A 22,594-nucleotide genomic window follows, 5' to 3' on the forward strand; every position below is an offset into this window, starting at 1 on the left:
TTTTTCAGTTTTCGGCAGACACAACATCTTTGTTTGTATGTGGTGCAGAGGATGGAACCCGGGCCGCACGCATGCCAGGCGAGCGCGCTACCACTTGAGCCACATCCCCAGCCCTGTAATACAGTTTTTACAGTTAAAAATGTGAACATATATAGTTCTAAGTTCACAGACCTTGAACAATTAGCACCCGAGCCAAATTAAGTCTTCCTGAGGATAAGAGATAATCAAGACACATACCCTTCACCTGTGACAGAATAGCCAAATTAATATCAATAGTATTATATTTGGGAATGGGAGGGGACAGTTCCTGTGTTTTAGGCACCGTGCTGAGTATCTCACATGGATCCTCTCACTTATCACAACTCAAGAGGTAGTCGTTAATATCATCCCATTTTACGGAGAAGGAAACGAAGGCTCAGAAAAGTTAATAAGTTTATGAAAACAAACCTTCTTATGGTTGAATCTGCCACTTATTTGGCTTTTTTGTGCCTAAGTTCAAGGAGGTAAACAAAATATTTAACACCTGCCATGGTTTGGGCACTGACCAATCAGAGCAGATGCCAGACCAGGGAGCTGGCGCAGGATCCCAGCTCAGGGCCCTTGGGGAGACTGAGATGGCTAAGTCAGGGATGGGGATGGCTAAGCCTGCATCTATTTATGAACCAGTACAGAGAATTTCAATATGTTTACAACCAGACAGCCATGCCTGTGCAGCCCTGTCCAGGTGAACTGCAAAGCCCCCTTCCTGTTGGCTGCTGAATGACTAGGGACATGGTTGAAGAGTTACTAAGGGTTGGCTTGACATTTACAGACCATTGCAAAACTTAGTGTGCATTGGAATAAGCGGAGATGAGTTTGATTTTATACAAACTGCCTTAGGTTATTGTATTAGGCTTTCTTTGCTGTGACCAAGATACCTTAGAGAATGAAAAGCTGCTTGGCCCCTGTAGACATTTGCAATTCCTCAACTAGACTCTTTCTAAAAATAGGGTGCATTTGGGGCCCAAAGCCAGAAGTTATAAACCTAGATCTGGGCCCATCTAATTTTTTTTTTTCCTTAAATGAGGGTGGATGGTCATCATTGTTATCCTGACAACACATATATACAAGGGGCTCACTTCTCTTATAAATTGTTACTAAGAACCAGATCCGAGAACAGTGAGACAATAAATAAAGCAATGGTGGGTAAATTCAACAAACTCTTGAAGAAAGTTTTCAACAACTGGGGAGAAAGGTCCTTGGTCGAACAAACCCAAATCATGGAAGACCTCAAATTTCTCCTTGAAAACAAAACAATCTGATTGTTAAATGATATTCCTTAGAATTGCAAATAGTTTTCAGTAAAAGTCCAACATCGAACAAATATTACTATAAATCAAAATGATTGCCTTTGTTGGAAGTTGCCCATTCGCTGACCTCAGAATAGTCCCCTTGGAAGACCTGCCCCCTTTTCCCGTGATGCCCCTGTAGGACACCTGGGACTCCTAGTGGGAGCCCATCTTCAAAGACAGTTCATGAGATATTTAGGAAAATAATTTCATATAATTTTATATTTGCATCTTGGTTTTGATCAAAAATCCAACAGCCATCTTTCCCACCATTATCCAAATAATATTCCTGTTGCAAAATAAAATCCACCAAAGGATGAATATTTGTTCTTGCTAAGAAAAATAATTAGCAACAGTCTCAGAAGACAATTCTGTAATTGCAGCAGCAGTGATAAATCATGGAAAAAAAGGTCACTGCTTCCCAAGGTGGTCTCCCTCAATGGTCCACAACTTGTGGGGACATTTTGATGTGTTTGTTTAAAGAATTTGGAAAGAGAATCATGAATATATAATTCCATTTTTTTAAAAAAAATATGTGTGTGAGCGCAAATAGAAAACATATACACTGAATTATAAGATATAGTTGTTTCCGGGTAGTACAATCGCATATGATTTTTATTTTCTTCATTAATATTCATTCAGTGAGAATTCAGAGCTTACTGGCACTGTGATAAGTGCTAGGAAGACAGTGTAAAGATTTCTTCACAGTTTTATTTACAGGGAGAATGTATAATTTTTGTAACCATAAAAATCAAGCTATTTCCATTCTGAAAAGGGCATATCTATATATCTATATATCTATCTGTCAGATGAAGAAAATGAGAGGGGAGAAATCAATCTACTGGGGCAACCAGTTTTCTATGAAAGAACATCATTTGGTTTGGAAGACACAGCCAGTGAAATCCCACATGAGCAGCATTTCACAGTCCGGGTGAATTGGGAACTAATAAAAAAATTGTGGGTAAAAAGATTTGGGTTTAAGATCCACGCCTGATAATATTTGTGAAATTTTGAATAATAAGTTTAGTCACTCTATGCTTTGGTTCTATCTTAGTCAGTTTTGTGCTGCTGTAACAGAAGACCACAGATTGGGAAATTTATAAATCATAGAGATTTCTTTCTCATGGTTCTGCAAGCTGGGAAATTCAATTCCTAGGTGCCAGCATCTGGGAGACCCTTTTCACTGCACCATCCCATAGTGGAAGGTAGAAGGGAAAAAGAAAGGATGGAGAGAGGCTGGGAGAGAGAGAGAGAAGTAGAGAGATATACACTTATCCTTTTATCTGGAACCCACTCCTGCAATCCTGAGATAAGGGCATTAATCCATCTGTGAAGGCAGAGCATTCCCAACCCAGTTACTTCTTAAAGGTCCCGCCTCTTAACACTTGCTTTGGGGACAAAGTTCTTAACACATGAACTTTAAGGGACACATTAGAACTAGAGCAGGTTCTGTTCCTAAAATAAAGGAATTGGACAAAATAGTCCCTGGCAGTTTAGACATCTTGTGATTTTTAGCAACTGAAACCATCCACTTAAATCTTGAGACCAAATACACGTTAGTCCTGACCTATAAATCCCTGAGCAAAGGAGATCTCTGGATAGACCTTACATGAAAAGTCATACAAATTGCTTAAAAGGAAGTTACTTTTAAAAACATTAAGCTAAGGTGTTTTTGTTTTTTTCTCTCTTTGTTTCCTGACAACACATAGTCCCTGCTCACTGAACGGAAGGTTCAGAGAGGGTGGATGCCAGGTAGGAAAAAGAGGTCATTACTCAGCTCTGGGAGGTCAATCTTAAAAGGCAGCCCTTAGAATGGGGGGAGATGAAGTGTGTGTGTGTGTGTGTGTGTGTGTGTGTACGCGCGCGCGCCCGCGCACAGGGGGCAGTGGCAAATTTCCAGAAGCTTGCCTTTATGTGGGGAGAGGCAAACCTGGATCTTGGCCTTGTACCTCAGTGGGAGCCACAGAAGGCGATGGGGGGAGAGAAAGGCGGGGGAGGCTGAGACAGGAGGATCGTGAGCTCAAAGCCAGGAGCAGCAAGGCGCTAAACAGCTCAGTGAGACCCTGTCTCTAAATAAAATACAAAATAGAGCTGGGGATGTGGCTCAGTGGCTGAGTGCCCCTGAGTTTAATCCCCAGTAGCCAAAAGGAAAAAAAAAAAATGGTGGTGGATGTGTTTCCACACACACACACTATGTGTTGAAAGGAATCTGAGATTATTTTCTATTTCCTCTTGGCCTATATGTGGACTATAGGGGACAAAGAAGTTCCCTCAAGACATTCTCCCAGGTCAGCTGAGAAGGCAGGATGGGGAACGGGTGGGGCAGGGGGTGGGGCCACAGCAAACTCAGGTGTGACCTCTTAGCCAAGGGTTGGTGGGAGGAGCTGTGCCTCACATCCAGGGAGAAGTAGTGGTGGCTTCAGGTGGCCTCAGGTAGTATCCAGGGTCAGCAAGGGCTGGGCTGCATATGTGGTGAGCAGGAGGATTTGCTGGGCTCTCCCAGAGCAAAGGCTGTGCAGGCCAGCGTTGGAGGTGACGCCCAGGTAGAGAGGAAGTGTGGGTCACTCACCTGAGCCCTGCCCTGTGCCTTAGGGCCCCTGACCCTGTAGCCAGGGCTCCTTTCCTGCAGTCAGACCCTGTATGGAGAAGAAGGACAGCAGGGAAAGCACACTGAAGAGAGGAGGAAGTCCTGGCATTTGTGAGGTCCTATGTTGGGTCCCTAGCACTGAAAAAAAAAAAAAAAAGAGGGAAGGAAGCAACCCTGATAGGGAATTTCAGCTTTGACTTAGCTGATTATTTGGGGGGGAAACAGATTGTTTTAAACCGGAAGAGGCTGTTACCCTTCAATAGGGAGTTTCTCCCCACCACATTATCAGCTGGAATGGAAGCAGATGAGTCTAGTTATAAAAATAAATAAAATTAATGTATCTTTAAAAAAAAAAACCCTGAGCTGTGAACATGACTATCCTGCTGGGTAGGTCGGTAATGGCGGTGACTGGGAGCCCTATGTAGGAAAAGTCCCTAGTCTCTGAAAGCACATAATGCAGACTGGCAAGTGGCCTCTGTGTCCCTCTAGGAGGAAGTGATATTACAGCTGAGTTGAAGGAGGGGTTAGATAAGCAGGGGAGGGTACAACAAGGCCCTCAGGAGGAAGAAGCCTTGCTCCCCAGAGGAGCGGGCAGACGGTGAGCTGGCTGGAGGAGCAGGAAGGGCCGCTGAGTGGTTAGGTGGAGAGGGAGGCAGAGGCCAGGTGCCCCAGGGCAGCTTTGGGTTCCTGGTAACAGAGTCTAGTTCACTCACCTCAGTTTAATCGATAATCAATAACAATAACAATTTAAACAATAACAGTTTAATCAATAACAATAACAGGGTGTTTTCCAAGTCAGGGCCACAATGAAGCGTTCAGAGATGTCTGAGGATAAATAAAGACAGAGACACAACTGACCTAGAGAAACAGGGTGGGATAAGGTAGCCAGTAGGAACCGGACCATCACAGCCCCCACACCTGTCACCTCCTGTAGCCCTCTTGGCTTTTAGGCACTCCTGTGCCAGTCCAATCTCCCAGACCTCTAGAGGGACTGAGTTGGGAGAAGAGGGACCAGCAGACAGTGAGAGATAAGAAGATGGTTGGCTCCTGGCCAACTCTGGGGATCTCTCATTGGTGGCATCTGAATTTCTGATGGGTGCTGGACATGCAATGGCATCTCTGAGAACTCCCCTTGCCGAACTGATGGATGGAGTGGTAGCAAGAGGGGACAGAACGGAGCCTGGTGTATGTAGCACAATTATGTTTTCTTTCTGCACTCTGTTCTGAGACCCGGTACACTTGTCTGGACTATTATAAAAATCTTTTAACCAGTCTTTCTGCTCCCATTACAGCCACCCTACATTTTTTTTGTACCAGGGATTGAGCCCAGGGGTGCTTAACCACTGAACTACATCCCCAGCCTTTTTAAATCTTTTATTCTGAGACGGGGTCTCACTAGATTGCTTAGGGCCTTGCTGGATGGCTGAGGCTGGCTTTGAACCTGCTATCTTCCAGCCCGAGACTCCTGAGCCATTGAGATTACAGGTGTGTGCCACCGAACCTGGCCTTACATACTTTTTACAAAAGAAATCAGATGGTGTCTCTCCTGTGCATAAAACTCTTTAATGGATGTCTGTTTTGCTTTTAATAAAATTGGACGTCCTTACATGGCCACAAGAACCCCCAGCCAGGTCCCTGCTTACTTCTTCAATGTCATCTTGTCCCATTTGTTCATTCCCTTCAATGTGTGTCACACTCCTGGGATGTTTTACGTGTGTCCCCTTTTCCCTAGAGTCTCATCTGGGCTCTCTTATGCCTGGTTCCTTCTGTTACTCAGGTCTCAGCCAAAATGTTGCTTCCTCAGGGACACCTAACCTGAAATTCCATCTATACTGGCAGCCCTCCCTGTCACATTCTGTCCTATCAACCTGTTTTTCCCTCCCATAGTTCTTGCAGTCAGATATTTTCTTGTGCATGCTTTTATTTTTTGCTGAGTGCTCATGTTCTTCTCTAGATTTTAAATTCCTTGAGGGCAGGGACTTTGTCTTGAATGAAGCCTGTCACAAAGAAGGCTCTCAGTTAAAACCTGTTGAGTAAGTACACTAAATACAGAAATGAAAGAACAGATATCTTTCTTCCCAGGGATGGACCAAGGTCACAGAACGACTGCAGACCATTATGTGATGCATTTCCATTCTGTGATGGGTCTTGGGGGTGTTGCTAAATAAATGACAAAATGTGGGAGAAGGGCTTTTTGCCCCCAAAGAGATTATTTGCCTGCAATCTTGTGCCTGAGACAAACACAATCGGTTATCTTTAATAGAAACTCTAAAAGAAGCATTGCAGTCACATTAAAACACAATGCTTTAAAAAAAAAAAAAAGAATTTCTTTTCTAGTTGTAGATGGACACAAAACCTTTATTTTGTTTATTTATTTTTTTATGTGGTGCTGAGGATCAAACCCAGTGCCTTACACATGCTAGATGAGCGCTGTACCACTGAGCAACAACCCCAGCCCACTGCTTTTAACTGGGAAACTGAAAACATTTCCTAGACCTAAATGTGGTGCAGTAGTTCTGCTACAATTTGGAATTTGAGATACCCCCCAAACTCAGATATTTAAGTCTTGGTCCCCTGGGTGGTTGATGCTGGGAGATAGCAGAACATTTAAGGGGTGAGACCTAGCAGGTGGTCTTTAGGTCATGCGGTTGCACCCTTAAAGGGGACTGTGGGATACCAAACTCCTGTTCTTTCTCTCTTTTGCATCCTGCTCATGAGGTGAGCTATTTTGCTTGGCCACGTGATCCTGCCATAGCGTGGTACCTCTTGCCACATGCCCCAGAGCGATGCAGCCAATTGATCATGGACTGGAACCTCCAAAACTGTGAGCCCAGATAAGCTTTTGCTCTTTATAATTTGATTATCTCAGGTATTTTGTTATAATGACATAAAGCTGACTAACGCAAGTTCAATGAACCATAGACTTGAGCATTTACTGTTGTGCAACATGCTGGGCATATAAAGGTGAACGTCACTGGGTCCTTGCCCTCCGAGCACTCAGTCCAGCAGCACCAACCACAGAAACATTTGATTAGTCAATACAGGGATAAGCTAGGAGGAAATGTGCAGAAGAGTTCAGAGGAGGAAGGGGCTGGCTTCAGCTGAAGAGGGTAGGGCAGACTTTCCTGAGGAGCCGGCATATCAACTGTGCCTCGGAGGTAAAGAGGATTTTATTAGGCTGAAAAGCCTGGGGTAAAAGGCAGAACTTGAAATTGTCTTCCAGAAGATTTGAATGGCCAGAATGTGATTCTACCTACATGGATTACGATATCTTAGGAGAACCTGGAAATATGGACTAGTGAGCCACATTGAAGCCACGGAGCAGGGGAGGGTTCCCAGGTCAGGCTATCCATCCAGAGGGAAGAAGACAAGACCCACATGTTGAATGGAGACCAGGGCCATAGTGGAGGACTGGCTGGCTGAGTTCACCAGAGAAAAGATAGAGCCATGAGGACACATCCTTGGGGGTTCCAGGACTTAAAGAGCATATGGAGGAAAAGGAATCAGCCAAGGAGCACTCAGAGAAACAGGAGCTAGCATCTGGAATGTTTCAACTCCCAGAAACCAAAGGAAGAGGAACTGGCCTTTTCAGAGAGTTTCCCCAGCTCCCTTCATTACACCCACCCTGTGGGCTCTTACGGACTGGATGCCTGTCCATCCCACTGTACAGGAAGGTCTGCAGGGGCAAGAAATGTTTCTGGTTTGTCTATTGCTATATTTCCTATTCCTGGGACAGGTCCCGCCACCTAGGACAATGTATGTGTGGACAAATGAATAAGTATTTTCAAATGATGTAGAGTTGAAAAGGTTGAAGGTTGTGAAAAAATATTTAGATCTGGCAATTGGACACACAGGTGATGTGTGAGAGGTCAATTTTAGGAATGGTGATATGATATACCTGTGTCACATGGTTGTTATAGGATTGAATGAGCTACTGTACGTAAAGTATCCAGTGCCTGGATGTCGTTTAAGCTCAATAAATGTTAGGTGACTATTATTATTCCCTTTAGTCTTCCCGTCCTGAAGATAATTCTGATAAAATAATTTTTATAGTGGTATTGTGTCTAATGGATTTACTTACAACCCTTTCAAGACTTACTTAGAGAAATATGACCTTAAAAAGGATCACAACTACAAAGCACTGTTTGATGAAATGGCTTTTATAGAACCCAATGAAATGGGATTTGTCTGTCAAATCTAGCTATCGCTTGGTTGGTTTCCAAGGAATGAGAAGATGGAGTGGAATCTCCTTTCCCATTAAGGAGACTCAGAATGGAGGCAGCTGTATCCAACGCTGTGCTGTGGTATTCTGTACCTAAATCTGTAAGTGTTTCAGCTGCCTAAGAAGAGGAAGACTGAGAAGTGGGTGTCAGGGAGGGTCAGAGAGAACTTGAGACTGTTCCTTCACTTCAGCATGACAAAGTGCCACATTTCAGGGTAGCATTTTCTGAGCCCCTTTACTCTTGATCCCATTTTTCTCCCAAAGCACAAGAAGGGACTTTCCTTGAAGTTCCCTTATCCATCAGCAGACCAGATCCACCAAAGAGGAACACAGTTGTCTTCAGTCTTCTCATGAAATTTCATTCACCAAGGAATATCAAACTTAAACCAGAGGAAGAAACTGGGTGAACACCACCCAAAGCCCCACTTTGTCCTGGGACATTTTCTGTTTTCCAAGTGCATTCGTAGAAATTCATAGAAGAAACTAAAAATCACTTACTACCCCTCTAAAATTGCCTACGGATCCTCACTTCCCTCTCTTCTATGTTGAAGGGTATTTAATACTCAACCACCTGGCTCCTTCTTTGAGTTTTGCATTTTGGGTGGCTCTTCTGAGTGCACACATCGATACACTTATGTTTCTTCTCTTAATTGGTCTATTGTCAGTTTTATTTCAAAGACTCTAATTTTCACACCTTTGGAGGGAAAGTCTGAGCTTCCCTTAGTGGGAAGGGGGCAGTAAGTCCACACAACAGTCTCTCAAGGAGATGCCCTCTTGGTAAAGGCAGGAGGATGAAACAGTCACTTAACCTTCCTTCCATTCTCTGAAGCAAACCCTCACACACAACTAAGGTCATGGAGCCCAATTTCATTTTAAGAGCAGTAAAATTGGTTTTTAGAATGTCAGCTATAAAAGGAGTTGTATCAGCTATTTCTGTGTGACAAATCATCACTGGGGGGTTAAAGCAATAACCAGCTTCTTTACTCATAATCCTACTGGTCAGCAGTTTGGGCTGGGCTCAGCTGAGTGGTTCTTCTCCTGATCCCGTGGGGATCGCTATTGTAACTGTTCATCTGGCAAGTGACTGGGCTGGAGGGCCCAAGATGGCTTCACTCACATGTCTGGTGGTTTGTGCTGGCTGCTGGCTGAACCTCTTTCCCCACAGGATCTCCTCTCCTCCAGGAGACCAGTTCAGGTTTGCTCACATGGCCAATTGCTCTTAAAGAGGAATCAGGCTGTGGGTTGGGGTGGTGGATCAGTGGCAGAGCACTTGCCAAGCATGGGTGAGGCACTGGGTTTAATTCTCAGCACCCCATATAAATAAATAAAATCAAGGTCCATTGACAACTAAAAAAAATATTTTTAAAAAAGGAATCAGGCTGTCTTCGTTGGGTGTTAGGGCAGCTACTGTGTGCCAGCCTCTGCTCAGGATGTGATGTGATAGGGAAAGATCTGCTGGTGGAGTGGATGGTAACTGGTCAGAGGGGCTCATTCATCCCTCCTTTCTCAGCATTCCCAGGGGTTCCCCAGAGGTGGCCCCATTTTACAAGTATGGAATTTCAGAGCCGAGGTCACTTTTTTTTTTCTCTGCCTCCAGGGTATTTGTACAAATGGCAGAGGAGGACATCATTCCTCATGAGACAGCAGCCCACGGGTTTCACCAGTCCTTCTGTCCCTACATTGTTCTTGGCCTGAATCTTATTCAGGCCCTGCTTTTTGTGCTTCTTAGCAAAATGCATATTCTTTGGGAATTTGGAGTCCACCCCCTTAGGAGATTCAGATCCTTGTGATAGAGACTTCATATTGCCATTTTCTGAGCCATTTTCAGGGCTGGTTGTGTGGGGAGTGGTTCTTGGACTTGGCCATGTGTGCACCATAACCCATGGCTCCTGAAACGCCTGGGAGCAAAAGAGAAGTGTGAGAACATTTAAGGCCCAATTAGTTTAACCTTTTAAAAAGTATATGTAAGAGAAACTGAGGCTGGAGAATTAAAGAAAGAGAGCTACCTCTTGGTAAAAGTTAGTTCCATAATTCAGACCCCTTAGCTCCAAATCTGGAGCTCTTTCTACTGCTATTTTCTCCAGATCCCCAAACTTGTCCTCATCCTTCCCTGCTTTGTTTGGACTTCAGGCATGAACCAGTTTCCTCTTCTGGCTCAAAGTTTCATAATTACCTGTGAACTTGTCCCTCAGATCAACTTTGACCACCAAGTGGCAATGGTACTTATATCAACACTGTAAATTTGAAAATATGACATCAAGCAGCTATCATATGCCAGGCTCTGCTTCCGTTTTGGGGAAATTGTGGATAAGAGAGATGAAGAATCTACCTGTGGGAAATTTACTCTCTTTGAGAAAGTAAAATTTCCTTTCTTAGAGGGCAGATTATATAAGAAAATATATATAAGATATAAATAAGAAAAAAATAACACCAGGTTATAGAAAACAATGGGATAGAGATTACTGGGCTGGTGAACATATGGTCAGGAAGGGCCCCTCTGATGCCTTGACATTTGAGCTGAGCCCAGATTGGCAGGTAACCAATAACTCTTCAAGAAAGGAAGAGTGTGTGTTAGTCACCTTTCCCTCACTATGACAAAATAACTGAGAAAAAATAGCTTAAATTAGGAAAAATACATTCTGGCTGTTTCAGAGGTTTCAGTCCATGGTTAGCTGACTCCATTGCTCTGAGCCTGAATTGAGGCAGAACATCATGAAGGAACGTGATGGCAGCCAGACAGTAGGAGGTGAAGAAGGGTCAGGGACAAGATAAACTCTTCAAGGACACAGTGTCCTGGTGTGACCTACTTCCTCCAACCAGATCACACCTCCCAGAGTTCCCACCATTTCTCAATTGTGCCACAGTCTGGCAAGCAAGCCCTTAGCATATGGCCTTTGGGGGACATTTTAGGTTCAAACCATAACAGAGTACAGTCGTCCCAAAGAAGGGACAAACTTATTCAAGAAAGAAAGGAAAGGAGCAGTAGAGAGAAGGGAGACTGGGGGGAGGGGGGTGCAGGGGGACAGGGGGAGGGGGCAGAGACGACCTCACCAAGGCCTTGTATCAGAGGACTCCTAGGATTCTACACATCTGAGTGGGCACATGGGAGGGTCCTAAGCAATATGACAGATTTTACATTTTCGTAAAACATCAATCCAGCTGCATGGATAGAGAATGGATGTTGAAGTTTGAAAAGAGATGGTTAACTATCTGGGGGGAATTTAGCTGTAATCTGCTCAGCTTTTCAAAGAAGATCTTATTTTGTCCTTGCTATGGACAAGGAAATGGAGATTGGAAGGGATAAAGGAACTTGCCCAAGGTCACAGAGCTGAATTTAACCCAGGATCACTGACTGCATTCAGGTAGCCTTTTTCATGTACCACGTGATCTTCCAAAGATCATTGCCTTACCTCTGGGCCAATAAAGTTTTCCGATTATCATCATATTTTGAAGCATAAAATGTTAGAACTGGAAACTATAGATGAGAAATGCCTTGAAAGCAGAAATCACATCTTATCACCTTGCCTTTTAGTTGTGGCACAGTCCCTGATCATAGTAGGCATTCATACAATTTCTGTAGGAGAAAGGGAGGGGCAATCTCTCTGGTCATGAGAGATTCTAAATCAGTCCCTACCTCAAGGGTACCATTTTCAAGACAGTAGTTAAGTGTGTTTCTCAAAATCATAGACAGGGCTGAAAAGAGAAATGGGCTATTAAATTTGTGGTTCTCTCCACTTTACTAACCTGCCTCAAGCTTATGTGTATAGATAGGGCAGATTTCTTCTTTTACCATTTCCTTTTAGTTTGGTCAGCACCTTAAGATCAGAGTCAGTGTCTGTTTTGTACTAAGTCATGTTGGGATGGTTTTGGCCTTGTGTGTTAGGCAGCTTTCCATAACTGTAACAAATACCCGAAAAAAAAATCAACTTAATAAGATAAAAGGTTTATTTTGGCTCACAGTTTCAGAGATTTTGGCCCACATTTGGTTGGTTCAATTGCTTTTGGGCCTGTGGTAAGGCGACATATCATGGCAGTAGTGCAAGGTGGAAGAAGATGCTCATTTTATGGAAAGCAGGAAACAAAGAGAGAGACAGAAAGTTTCCAGGGTCCCAATATTTCCTTCAAGGACCTGCCCCTACTAGCCCTCCTCCCACAAGGCTCTACCATTTAAAGGTTCAACCACCTCCCAGTAATGCCACAGGCTGGTGACAAGGCCTTGAGCATGGGGGCCATTGGGGGTCACTTATTCAAACTACATCAGCTTGCTTTTTTCTCTCCAAAAATGAAATTAAGCACATTAAGTCGACATGTTATGGGGGAGCCGGGGATATGGAATACCTTCCAAGTCTCCTAAAATAAGTTACTCAAAAAGTTTAATGTTTAAAGAAAGAACAGGGTGTGGTCAGGAAAGGATCACAAAGAGAAAAGCCATCTTTTCTTGACTGTTCGGCAGATGTTGGGGTGTGGCGCACAGTATGAGGGGAATGGGGCCTTCTGGTCTCCAGAGAGGAACCTGTAATGGGGCAAAACAGTTGACTCCTTAAACTTCATCATGGTCTACAGAAAACAGTCCGCATGAGAACCCCATCCTGACGCTGAGAAACAAACTGGAACGTTAAGTTGTTAAGCTGGATCCCTGGTTGCCTTGGAAGGCCCCTGGACAGGGTAGGAGCTGCAAGCTCATCGGTCCCTTTGAGAAAGGAGCCCTCTCTTCTTATTTCTAAGTGGAATCACTCATTGCAGATGTTCCAAGAAAACTGTCACCAAAAATCCAGTCTTCTCTGAGGGTGGGGCCTCATAAGTTGAGAAAGGCTCAGACCACCACCATTTTAAAGTTGTGGAAATAATAAAAGTTGACCAAAAGATAAAAGACAATTATGTGATATGTGATGTATTTTAAGTGTTTATGCTGAGTCGATCAATGCTCTTATCCAGTGACTAACAAGATACAATGTGATGGGGCTGGGGATGTGGTTCAAGCGGTAGCATGCTCGCCTGGCACGCGTGCGGCCCGGGTTCGATCCTCAGCACCACATACAAACAAAGATGCTGTGTCCGCCGAGAACTAAGAAATAAATATTAAAAAAAAAATTCTCTCTCTTTCTCTCTCACTCACTCTCTTTAAAAAAAAAAAAGATACAATGTGAGACTATTGTGCTAGTGACAACATAATTATAGGAGCTTCAAAAAAGATATTAGTCCTCATGCACATTTATGCAATGTGCTAGAGGATTGGAATATAAGTTTTAAAATGTGCAATAAACACTTTCTATTCCCAATCTTGCCAAGTACAGCTACTATGCAACTGCATGAATAAGATCATTTGGAGATAATTTTAGAGATGAATAGGAGGCCTTGTGTGATGAGGCCGGAGGCCAAATGGGCATGCTCAGTGTAAATCCAATCCACCTTCTCAATCTGTCAGCTAAGGCTCAGACCATCATCAAGGTAATGCTATCTACGGGCCACCGGCCAAATTGAGCTTCCCCTGCTTATATCCTGACACTGTCATGTGACCCCCTTAAATGAACACAGCTCATCTTGTCCTGTATACTAGTCCACCATGGGTCTATTGAGTGCTTCTCAAGAAAGCTGTGGGCTGACTGGCTGATAAACCAGGCCAGAGACTAACAAAGCTCCGGATGCTCAAGGTATCATCCAAACACTTGGTTTTAGAAGATAGCTACAGGACCCAGGTGAGACTTGCTTGGGGAGATGGCAGACCATGTGAAAGTATCAGGACATGGTAACAAGGACATGAATCATACATACACAGCTATATACTCTCTGTGTCCTATTATGCCAATTCTCCCATTTGACTTTGTCTAGCTTTAGGGATCCCAGGTCTTCCCAGGCCTTGTCCCAACACTATCCCCCTTAATTGTCAGCTTTTTAAACTATGGATCTCAAACCATTCATTGGTAATGAAATCAAATTGATGGGTTGCAACCAACATTTTATAAACAAATAAAACAGAGTAGGAAATATTCAGATATATTAAACACCATAAATATAAAATAACAGAAAAACTGTTGTTTTGTGAAATTGTTTCAATTGCATATATATGTGTATTGAATTTTGTTTGTTTGTTTGTTTGGGGGGGGTTCCAGGGATTGAAATCAGGGGCACTCAACCACTGAGCCACATCTCCAGCCCTATTTTGTATTTTATTTAGAGACAGGGTCTCACGGAGTTGCTTAGCACCTTGCTTTTGCTGAGGTTGGCTTTGAGCTCGAGATCCTTCTGCCTCAGCCTCCCAAGCTATTGGGATTACAGGCATGCACTCAGCTCTGTATTGAATTTTGGTGTACATTTCCAACTGTAGGTTAAAAGATAATGTTTTAAATCCAGTGCTCTGGGTGGCTGGTTAAAATGCCCCAGGCTTTTGCAGACAGGGTACTGTGATCATGTGTTTCTTAAGCAGAATTGCTATGAATGATGTCATAGGAGGTTATTATTAAATTCTGAAAATTACAATGTTGAAATGCTAGCCCACAGGTGATGGTGTTAGAAAGTCGGGCCTCTGGGATGTGATTTGTTCATGAGAGTGGAGCCTTCATGAATGGCATTAGTATCCTCATAAAAGAGGCCCTCGGACGGGTCTGAGGTTATAGCTCAGTGGTAGAGCGCCTGCCCTGCATGTGTAAGGCACTAGGTTCAATCCTCAGCACCACATAAAAAATAAAATAAAAGTATTGTAAAAAAAAAAAAAAAAAAAGGCCCTAGGAAAACTCCTTCCAATGTCCTCCATGTGAGGACACAGCAAGAAAGCACTATCTATGAACCAGAAGTTGCCCATCACTAGGCACTGAATCTGCTAGCAAGACCTTGATCAGCCTTCAGAACCATAAGAAGGAAACTTCTGCAATTTATAAGCTACCCAGTTTAGGGCATTTTATGATAGCAGTCTGTACGGAATAAGACACGAACCATCCTGGATCTTTTCAGCATATCAGCATTCGAGACATTCTCTAAAGCCCTCAGTTTATGGTTTTATATGTGAAAAGGCTGAATTGAGAAAGGCAATGTGACAAATTTGTGGTAAAACTGGCACTCTGATTATACAGTTTCCCTGACTCCCCTTCCTGGGTTCCTTCTCTTAATATTTTTATGGTCCTTGATTATAGAGCAAAGAACATCAGGAAAAATTTAAATCAGGAAATTCAGACCCTAGTGCCAACCCCATCCTTAACTCACTATGTGAATGTGAGCTAAAAAGTCTTGATGTCTCTGCGCCTCAGCTGAAAGAAATGGAAAGCAGGGTTAATACTATTAGGCATCAATGGAGTTCATCTATTTAATGGAACTTTTCAGTAATGACGACTTTTGCTTCTTGAGTATTGGTAGCATTTATTCAATAAATATGTATTGCAATGGGGAGAAAGAAGTCTGAACTTATCATCAATCTCACCCTCTTACGAGTAGTTGCTGACGCTTTCCGGGAGGAGGATGTCTCTCCCCTTCATTTCTCCTCAGCATCTCCTCCATCCTCAGAGCCCTCACAGTGGCCTATAGAGGTTGATTAGTTCAAACTAATTCAATCACACCATCACCCAGCATCCTGTACCTCAAACCACAGTGGGTGGCTCCTGAAAGAAGCTGGCAGAACGGGGTTTCTCTTCCACTCCTTCTGGGTTGCGCCATGCTACGTGGGTACACAAGGGGCTCTAAGACTGTGGATAACCCAATTGTGACATTCACTTCTACCCGCTTGTGGGGACTCAGGGCCTGCGACCCACCAACATAGTCTTTCCAGTTATTTGTGAGTTCTGAGGAATACCAGGTTCCATGCCAGTGTGGGGAAATCCCCTCTCCTCCCCTGTGTGCTGGGCCCCAAAGTGAGGAAGTGCTTGGGTTTGGAATATCCTCAAGTTTCATAGGAAACAACTTCTTTCTCTTCTGATTTTGCACCGAAATTCCCCCTTGGCTTCAGACTGCACAGACGAAGCCAATCAACCCATACAAACAGATCCTCAAGGAGGAGGGGTTTAATCATCACCCATGGGCTTTGGAGCTCCAAAGAACATACTCTGCAATCATCTCTGCCATGGCCCCAGACCTTCCTACACTGCTCTCAAATGACTATTCTTATTTGAGCATCAGGGATATCAAACTCCAATCCCTTGGCTTTTCCCATCATCAAGAAGTTGGTATTGAGACCCCTAACTACACCTCCCCCATCTTTCCCATTAACAGACATCCTGACACCCTGATGTTTTCTGAGCTCCTGCTTATTGTTGGATCCTGCGTGAATAAGAGAAAGCCTACACCTTTCTACAAAGCCTAGACCAACACCTTCTAGGATCAAAACAAAAGATAAAAGTTCTCCATTTTTCTTGATCTACACATTTAAAATTCAAAGCAGTTGTGTGTGCAGGAACTCAGGGCATCACTGAAAGGGAAAAGGCCCAAGACCATTGGCACTTTTCTGGAAGTATCATGCAGGAAGTGATTTTTACCAGTGACTGGCTGGTCAGTGCAGGTTTTCAACCGTATGGTCCTGGAAGTGATGGCAGTGACTCAGTGTTTGGAGTTGTGGCACCCTATCACTGCCCACTTCTCTGTCTTCCCTTCTAGTGGTGCAATGTGGATTTGGGACAGGTCTGAGAGTACAGAGTATTAATAAATTTCAATCAGTTCTTTGATCTGAAGTTTGGAGTTAGTTCTAATTCTCCAAAAATGTCGTTAGTATTCTTCCTCCTGGTAATTGTTCATGTCTCAATTATTACCATACAAGATCATTTACAAAATTTTTATTGTACATCATTCCTTTAACGAATGAGTGACTAATTCAACAAAAATTTTAGCATTTCTTGGGCAGGTGTTAAGGATAGAGATTTGGGATTCACGAAGGAGTAAGTCATATAAATAACTCCAAGCCATAAAGGGATCAATTGAACAATTTGTCCCTCAGATAGATTCAATTGAAGAATTTATCCCTGGATATTTGTATTAAAAGATACTAAAATGAAAAGACAACACATTAGTTAACAGAAATTGTTCTTATATATTCAGAGGAAACATAAAGGAGTTAACAGAAAATTGTTCTGATAAGTTTGAGAGCATTATTTCCAAAATTGATCATGCCACATAAATTTGGACAAATATGAATCCAACATATTGTGACATGATGACTCCTCTCATGATCTTGCATTTTGCTTTACATTTGTTTCACAGGATTCTATGCTTTGGGTCTGTACATCAGGAGGTAACAGGCAATGCAGGTTGGGGTTAACCTGAGCATGTTGGAAACCAAGGAAAGGCTGATTGTTATTATCCATGGTCCACAAATCAGAGCAAATGGTAAAACCAGGCTCAACTATGCATTGCAAAACAAGCAGCAAAAATTGAGCAGAATGGTTTTGTAACCATTTCAAAATCCCTGATTGGCCAGTTGAGGGGTAATATCTACAATACCAAAAAAAAAAAAAAAAAAAAAAAAATCCTCTCCAGGAATTTGACCTGCAGGTCAGAGACAAATTGTTTAATTGGAGAATCAATTGGAGAGAATTTAACCCATAAGTACAGAGTATTTAATTGATCCCCATAAAGCTCAAACACAATATTGTAAGGATAAGGAGAAAATGTGTCATGTACTCTATCTGACAGATCTCAAAAGGCTTTCTGGAGGAAGCAGGGTTTGAGGGAGTCTAAAAGATGGATAAGATATTTATAAGGGCTTTATGAGGACAGATGTTGGGAGGTTTCTGGGGCCAGCATGACTCCCAGGGGTGAGGCAATGGTACATATGGTTCTTAGGTGCAAACAGTTGGGAACCATCTGGAATAAGGGCTCAGGTCTGTTCAGAGATCAGAAGCAAATAAAGTACTAAAGGGCCATCTTTGGGTCTGGGACTGTGAGAGTCAACTATTTCAGGAGACCAAATAAACGGGGCGGGGGGGATGAGGGCTTGTTTTTTTTTGAAGATGAAATTCCTGAATGTGAAATTTTGTTCAAAGACACTAAAGTCTTCACCCAATGTGGCAAGAAAGGGCCTACTCTGGAACAAGGAATAAAATGCAGTTAAAAATCCACACCAAAAAAAAATTGTGGAATCTCATTTGTCTATGCCAGAGGTTGACAAACTTTTTCTGTAAAGAGCCAGAAAGCAAATATTTTCAGCTTTATAGACCATATGGTCTCTATCACAACTATTCAACCATGTCATTATAGCACAAAAGCATCATTAGACAATATGTAAATGAATGAGCATGGCTGTGTTCCAATAAAACTTTATGGACACTGAAATGTTACAAAATATCTTCTTTTGACTTGTTTTCAACTTTTAGAACTGTGAATTCTTTTTTTTTTTTTTTTTTTTTTTGGTGCCAGAGATTGAACCCAGGAGTGCTTAATCCCCGAGCCACATCCCCAGACCTCTTTTTAAAAATTTTGTTTATTTATTATTTTCATGTGGTGTTGAGGATCAAACCCAGCACCTGACATGTGCAAGGCAAGTGCTCTGCCACTGAGTCAAACCCCAGCCCTCCCCAACCCCTTTTTATAATTTATTAGAGACAGGGTCTCACTGAGTTGCTGAGGTTGAGTTTGAACTCACAATCCTCCTGCCTCAGCCTCCCAAGTTGCTGGGATTACAGGCGTGTGCCACGTGTGTGCCACTAAAAATGTAAATTCTTATTATTCACAAAAGCCAAGAAGTAGAAACAACCCAAATGTCCATCAATGTGGCAAGTACATGGAATATTATTCAGCTCTAAAACTTGAGGTCATTATGCTAAGTGAAATAAGCCCGTCACAAAAAGAGAAATATTGTGTGACTCTGCTTAAAATGAAATATGTAGTCAAATTCATAGAAATGAAAAGTAGAATGAGGACCACCAGAGGTTGGGGAAGGGGAAACGGGCTGCTTTTGATGGGTTTCAGTTTTACAAGATGAGTAAATTCTGGAGAGGAGTTTCACAAGGTGAATACACCTAACACGACTGACCGATACACTTAAAACTGGTTAAGATGGTAATTTCTTTTTTGGAAAACTACAACTACAAACAAAAAGAGAAAAGTAAAACCCTTTTTCAGTCTAGAACCTTGTAGAAATAGGCAGTGGACTCTGAGGGGTAGTGGTGCCAACCTTTAGCTTATGGGTGGCCAGTTGAAGGGCAAAGAAGATGGTCCAAATCAATGTTCTCAAATTTTCCCAGTGAAATACCTCTAACAACATTAAGAGAAGAATGCCAACTCCCTCGGGGGGCTGACTGCAAGTCTATAAAATTCTTTTAAATACTCCTTGGAATGAAATTCACGAACATTTTAAAATCCTAGTCCATAAGGCATGTTGTTTTAAAGTAAAATTGGCATCCACTGGATAAACCAGTAAAAACTGTGCTTGTCCAGACTCTTGAGGATGAATGATTTAGTGAAGGTCACAGAGCCACAGCAAGGCAGGTGTGGGACTGGATCTACAAAATTCCTGATTCCAACCGTGCACTTTCCACCAGAGAGACTGCCTTCTGGTCAGGCTTTGGCTGTCCATTCCCAAGCCCCAACAACTATTGAAGCATTCTTCAGATTAACAATGGCAAATCCAATTTTGCGTTTCTATCCCAAATCATCAATTCATCAGTTTCAAATATTAATATTAGGCAGTGTTCTAGAATATTTTTAAATGAGTCTTCCTCTAAAACTCATTTTCTCCTCCTGCTGTAACTATGCTTTCTCATCTAACTACTTTTTTTTTTTTTTTTTTAAATGCATTCTGTTATACATTACGGGAGGTTAAATTATGAGGAGCCTGAGAGATTTGTGGGTTTTGTACTCTCCGCATCCATTTTCTCGTGTGGTAGAGTGTATTATTTGTTCAGAATGCTGCCTTCCCTCCCTACCCTCTCCCTGCCCTGTGACTTCAGCCTTGGCCATATGATTTGCTTTTCCCAGTGGCATGTGAGTAGAATGAGAGCGTGTGAGTCCTAAGCTGAGGGTTTAATAAGCATCACGTGTTAACAGGTGTCCCTCCTCTTGAGCTCCCTTATTCCCCTGGAGAACCACATGTCCCCCGTAGTGCCTGTTCCTGTAGCCTGGGTCCCAGAATGAGAAGACATGGGAAGCAGACATGCGCTCCGCCTGCCAAGCTGGACTCACGTGTTACTATAAACTACTGTCAACCAGAATCCACTAAGAAAGAGTTCAAGAGGAAAAAGAGACTTTGTTAAAGAAAAAAAAAAAAAAAAAAAACCTGTTTGCAAACTGGGAGTCACAGCCCACTCTGAAGAACAAAGAGAGGGCCTGGCTTGTGTAGAGGAATTTCCACCCAGGTTCTCACTCTGGTCTACTCATGCAAATGTGGGATGCAACCAAGCCCGTTCCTGACAGGCTGACGTTTACATATGACTCTAGGTCATAGCTCCTTGGTCAGGTCCAGGGAGCAAAATGAGACTTTTGGGAAGATGTTCATCTCAGCATTTGAAACAAGAACTGCCAGGGCCTAAAGGTTCAGGTCTTGGTCCCTCCAGGAATAGAGAGTACATGAATGATTCCCAATCAGCAGTGGCTACCCGACTTCATTCTGAATTTAGTCCCAATTAACCTTCTGGGACTCTCCTCAGAGATTCAGCTTTTCTTCAAGTACACACTACTAGGTCTTGGAGTTGTTTGTCACACAGTGTGATCTCAGCATAAGCTGACTAATACACCCCTTCTTTTGTAACCAGGGCTTTGATTTTCTTTTGAGATCCAGCCCTCTAACTCCTCATCCTCAGGGTTAGTGTACACACCCTGCCCTGTGTACACCCACTCTGATTTCTCATCACTCAGATTTTGTGGATCATCTCTGGTGAACTCTCAGCTGTTCTCATCAAAACTGAGAGAGCCTCTCTTGATCTGCCGAAATGTATGATGTTTGGCTCTACCGCCTGTTATAAAGGGCTCCTGAAGAAATCTGACTCATAACCCACATAATCCTAAACCCTGACTGTTCTACAACAAAGCAGAAGAGTGTGGATCATGCCATACAAGATTCCACACTTCTTGTCTGCTTTTTGATTATGAGAAGGAAATTATGGAAACAAACGGCAGTTTTCTCTTAGAATGCAACGACAGAAACTGCAGATACCTGAAAGCACAAGCTATTCCTTGGGCTTCGAGAAAGACTGGAGTTGGCTCTGAATTATTCATTTATATGAAGAGCTGGGAGAAATGGTACAGATTTATCCAGAATATCAGAGAAACTTAAAAGTCTTCCTATGGGCAGGAAACTCTATGGCTGCCCCCAAAGTGTTTCAGAAATGCTTTAGCCACAGAGGCGATTCTTCATGACAATTAAGTTGTTTGATGAAAATATGTGTATACCTCTGCTTCCTTACATATTAGGGTTCTACAAAGATTTATTGGGGAAAAAAACAAAACAAAAAGCACAAAAGCCACCAACTTAAGATATATTTCGAGTTTGGCATATACTTTCAAAAATTCAGAGTTTTATTATTTATTTATTTTTGTGGCACTGGGGATTGAACCTAGAGGCAGTTTACCACTGAGCCACATCCCCAGCTCTTCTTAATTTTTTTGTTTTGAGACAGGAGCTTGCTAAATTGCCCTGTCTGGCCTTGAACTTGCGATCCTCCAGCCTCACCCTCCCAAGTCTTGATTTTCTTTTTTTTAAAGCAGCATTCGATTCACAACAAATCTCAGCAGAAGGCACAAAGATTTCCCATAATACCCACTGCCCCACAAATAGCCTCTCCCATTATTAACATTCCCAACCATTTGTTACCAATAATAAACGTATACGCTGGCACATTATCACCCAAAGTCCACAAAATCCATTTTAGGGTTCACTCCTGATATACAGTCTGTGAGTTCTGACAAATTGTGTAATAACATGTATCCCTCATTACAGTGTCACATGGAGTAGTTTCAACGCCCTAAGATCCTGCACTCAGCCTGTTCCTTTCTCCCTCACCCCACACCCCTGGCAACCACTGATCTTTTTTCTGTCTCCATAGATTATGCCTTTCCCAGACTACCATATAGTTGGAATCCTATGATAAGTAGTTGTTTCAGACTGGTTTCTTTCAGGCATTTACTTTCTAAAATAAAGCAACATGGGTTCTTAATTGTGTGTGTGTGTGTGTGTGTGTGTGTGTGTGTGTGTGTTTCTGAGAACAATAATAAGTTTACATTCTCTCAGTCCACAGACAGCTGGATCATATAGGAACACAGTATGAATTCTGCTGAGTGACAGGAGAAGCCAACTAGGGATTTAAAACGATAATCCCCAAAGTGGAAAATTAGCTGTGGAGAATCAGGGGTTGATAAACAGTCCTCTTTCCCACACCTTCTCCCCCGCTGTACTCTCCTACCTTGACCTCCCATCCCCACTCTCCAAAATGTTCTCCTGCCTTTTCAGAGGTCTGGGGAACCTTGTCCCACCCAAGAGGTCTATCTGCATCAGTCACAAAGCAAAAATGTTGGACCTGTCAGGTACTCTGATAGGTACTTCAGAGT

This window comes from Callospermophilus lateralis, chromosome 4, assembly GCF_048772815.1.
Source record: "Callospermophilus lateralis isolate mCalLat2 chromosome 4, mCalLat2.hap1, whole genome shotgun sequence".
Taxonomy (NCBI): Eukaryota; Metazoa; Chordata; class Mammalia; order Rodentia; family Sciuridae; genus Callospermophilus; species Callospermophilus lateralis.